The sequence below is a fragment of the Thermobia domestica genome, chromosome 15 (genome assembly GCF_964235325.1).
Source record: "Thermobia domestica chromosome 15, izTheDome1.hap1.1, whole genome shotgun sequence".
Taxonomy (NCBI): Eukaryota; Metazoa; Arthropoda; class Insecta; order Zygentoma; family Lepismatidae; genus Thermobia; species Thermobia domestica.
This window is the reverse complement of record NC_137468.1, coordinates 155,235,682-155,240,082: the sequence shown is the minus strand read 5'-3', so window position 1 is coordinate 155,240,082 and position 4,401 is coordinate 155,235,682. Positions and strand designations below refer to the sequence as shown.

General features: G+C 39.1%; 1 non-coding gene across 1 annotated transcript; it reads right to left on the bottom strand.

Annotated features, from left to right (window-relative positions):
- Positions 1-305: 305 nt before the first annotated feature.
- Positions 306-378, bottom strand: TRNAK-UUU (transfer RNA lysine (anticodon UUU)). The gene has a single exon. It is a non-coding gene; the product is annotated as a tRNA-Lys (tRNA).
- Between the last annotated feature and the right edge of the window lie 4,023 nt (positions 379-4,401).

Below are 4,401 nucleotides of genomic sequence, written 5' to 3'. Positions count from 1 at the left end.
AATTTAAAAATATATAAAATAAAATGACTTCTCCGAAATGTTCGTGACCTTTATTAAACGAAAGAGCTCGCCGAAAGTATTCCAAAAGGTTTTGAAGCAGCAGTTTCTTTTAAAAACATAAATCAGTTTGTGTTAACTAATCCTTTATTGTCAGTTGTTCTTGTTCTAGAAAAACAAGAGTATAAATCCTGATATTTCGATTAGAACAAATTTTAATTTTCCATCCATATGTATTCACTTATTAAGTTGGTTTTAATTAAATTTTTACAGTCAATGCCATCAGTGTTATAAGTTGTAAAAGTACACGCCCGAACAGGGACTCGAACCCTGGACCGTTAGGTTAAAAGCCTAACGCTCTACCGACGGAGCTATCCGGGCTGTGAAGGGTATATGGCGCGCTCTCCTTTGCTCTGTCATCCATTGAAGTGACGAGTCTAATGTATCATTTTATGACATTAACGTCTGAAAACAGTTAATTGCATTTAATTGTTTTATCTTTCAAATTGTGCCAGTTAACATTTTAAGTTACCTCCTGAACTCTATAGTTCGGCTCTTGAGGGAAATTTCTTCGCTAAAAACTAATATTTTATCGCTAAAGCTAAGGGAATTAGTACGCTTTTTATCGCTACAAGCTGTGTATAAGAATTGTACTTTACATTTTCTTCCTTTAGCTTATAACGATAGAATGTAGCGGTGAAAACGGGAGAATTTGGAGAAAATCAACATACACGATGTTGTGCTGTTAAAATTATTCGGACATTTTTCTATTATTCGAATATCTGTTTTCAATATTAGAATAATTCTTCGAGTAACGAATTTTTTCCAAAGGATAAATTATTCGAATTTTAACAGTATTATTATAAAACACAAACTCACTTGCCATGGGACCCCTCGCACCAGAATTCAGTGCACTTTTACTTTCCTTTTTCTTTAATTCGCCCCAACCATAATAACGAGACGAAGGAATTTGTACGGAAAATCATAAATATGGACAAACATATAAATATTCCTAACTTTCAACATCCTCGTACTTACAAAAATCTTCATTTCTGCAGCAAGAAGCTAATAGCAACGTCATATACTACTTACTAACTATTAGAGTTAATTATAAGAAACAACAGCCTCGGTAACAGTTCAGCGCTCGCAACGAGGCGAGTAACATCGTCTCTGCCGTCGCTCCAGTTGCGCGTGTTTCTTTACATCGCTCCTTTCTTGTGCGAAGTTAAAGTTTCAGTGTGACTTACTTTCAGTTTAAAGTTATAACTTTATAAGCATTTTCAGTGCATATTTATTATTGTTCATAGTTTGGTGACGTTTATCGTCGAATTAGTGCCATGAGTTGCATACGAGCAAATACATTGCGCATCAACTTTGTCACGGTGAGTCAAAAGCCCACGCCTATTGCCGTTCATGAATGGATACGTAAGGTATTTAAGTTAACTGTTGATCAGGTGTTGTCCATTGAAATGGACTTTATACGTAAGAATTTATATCTGAAGTTAATTAACAAAGTGTTATGTGAACAAATCCTAGCTAATACTAATGGAGTAGTGACCTACTCAGATAATAATGGGGACCATGTGTTGCCTATTGATTTGGCGGATAATTCTGTGGTGATAGTCAAGGTGTCCTTATGCCCCATGGAACTTAGTGACATGCAATTATCCCGTGTGCTCTCCCAATATGGCGATGTCACTAGTATTGTCGACGAACAATATTCAAAGGAACATGTCTATGCTACCAGAACGGGTCGTAAGCTTGTTAAAATGACTATTAAACGAAACATTCCTTCGTTTATCACGGTCTGTGGTTTACGTTTGTTTACCAGCTTTCCTGGTCAAATTCAAACTTGCGCCATCTGCAACTCCCCCGACCATTTTGTACAGGGGTGTTCCAAGAAGAGGAATTCACGTCTTACTGTGCCATCTTCATCAACCAGCTCCATTTCTCCCATTGTGCGAGTACCTCATAATTTACCAGTGGATCCATCAGCTCCTGACACCGGTAGTTACAGTGTTTTTCCCGTGCTTCATAAGAATGTTCTGGAATCAACTTCTTCAAATCCACCGAATAACGCAGACAACCAGCTAACAGATCCCGACATTCACTCCGAATCGGCTCCTGCAGAAGCTGCACCTTCTAATACCATGGAAGTGGAAGAAACTCAGGATACTAAAATTATTCCAGCACCCATAACACCCGGCACCGCACCAGCTGTTTCAACAGTCGTAACATCAGTTTCTACGGTAAGTGATTCTGGTTTAGTCGAAGAAACTTGTCCCGTCTCTCAGACTGTACATTTAGCTGTTCCACCAGAATTAACTCTAAACTTACAATCACGCTCTCGCGGTAGTGACTCCACAAGTGACTCAGTTACAGAAATGATTCATAGTGATAAACGCAAACTCAGTAAGCAAAAAGTACTCAGTAGTGTGTGTGGTAAGGATTTGCGTCCCATACAGGATCTTCCTCTCAATCATGCACGCCAAACGCGAGCTTTAACAAAAAAGTTGCAATCAGTGGTTAATTCCGAAGGAGGGGGTCCCTAAAATTGTAGTGGCATCATAATACTATATTGTTTTATTTTTCTTTATTCTTTTTGCAGTAATATTACATCCTATTTCTCATGTGGTGTTGCGCTTGCATATATTTCTGGTCTCTCCTCGTTTTTATGTTTACGTTCCGTTTAGCGACTGTTAATCTCAATAAGTTCACTTCTCTAGTTAAGCAACATGCCCTGAGTGATTTTATTCATCAAGAAGAAATCGATGTTTTATTCGCTCAGGAAGTCGCAGTCACGGAATTCCATTACCTACCCAATCATTCTCATGTTAGCAGTGTTAGTGAAACAGCTTCAGGAACCGCCATTATTTATCGCAGCGATCTCAATTTCTTGGCACCTTTACAACATCCCAGTGAACGTATTACCACCGGAGATTTACAAAATATTCGTTTGTGCAGTGTCTATGCTAAATCTGGATCTTCGTATAAACGAGAACGAAATAATTTCTTTGCTACTGAACTCCCACCGGCTTTGTATAATGGTCGCTCCCCATGCATTCTTGCCGGGGATTATAATTGCACCCTTTCTCCCCTCGATGCTTCTCCTCATTTCAGTGATTCGTCTGCTCTACGTCAACTAATAACAACCTATGACTTAGTGGATGTCTGGCGCCATTTTCATCCTAATGAACCAGGACATACATTCTTCACGTCTGGATCGTCTTCCTCTCGATTGGACAGATTCTATATCAGTAAGTCTCTTCTTCAAGGGGTTCGAGATGTACAAATTACCCCATCTGCTTTAGTGACCACCTGGCAGTTACAATGACCATCGATCTACCCGTCTCAAAATTTTTAAAACGAAGTGGTTTGTGGTATTTTAATACATCCATCCTCCAGGAGCCTGACTACATCCATCTTATTCACGAAGAATGGGCAGCCCTTTTACACCGTCATCAATATTACAAAGGATCCCTTATGCATTTCTGGGAACAGAGAGTCAAACCGAAGTTTCGTGTGGTTACCCAACAATATTGTCGGGATCGGAATGCTTCATATTGTACCCAGTATCAATATTACACCAATCTATTAAGAGACTACATGAAAGAACAACTTCAAGGTAGCAATTTTCGACCTCAAATTCAAGAAATCAAAGCCCACTTATTAGCCATGCACAAACGCCGCATCCAAGGTTTCACGACTCGCAGTAAAATACATCAATATGACGACTTAGAAACTCCCGGAATTGTACAAATCAGCAAAGAACTCATGCGCGGAAAGCAGAAATTTATATCTCAGCTTAAAGATGCCACAGGTCACGTGTATGTCGGTGAGGAAGTAATACATTGTGTCACAAATCATTATAAACAGCTGTATGCCAAACCTACTTCCTTCTGTGACAGTCCTGAAATTCTCAACTATCTTCCTACAGTCTTGCAGGAACAGGATCAAGAATATCTATCTAGTCCATTTACAGTCGACGAGGTTAAATCAGCCATTGCTTCCGGCCGTCGAGGAAAATCTACGGGGATTGATTCCCTACCTCTAGAATTCTATATCACCTTTATCGATATATTAGCACCCTTTCTTACAAACCTTTTCAATGAATATAGGCAGACTCTTGTTCTAGGTGAATCTCTCCGCACAGGTGTTACAGTTTTAGTACCTAAACATTCTCGCACTTCCAGTGTTAATGATTTAAGACCTATTTCCCTTCTGTGTACGGATTTAAAAATTTTAACACGCTGTCTTACTGCACGAATAAAAGTGTTTAGTGACAAACTGCTAAGTTCACATCAATATGGAATAGGCCAAAAGAACCCGATCTATAAGGCTTTATCAAATCTTAGAGATTTCATTTCCTACCACGAATCCACTGCTCCTTCACCCGTTGCTGTT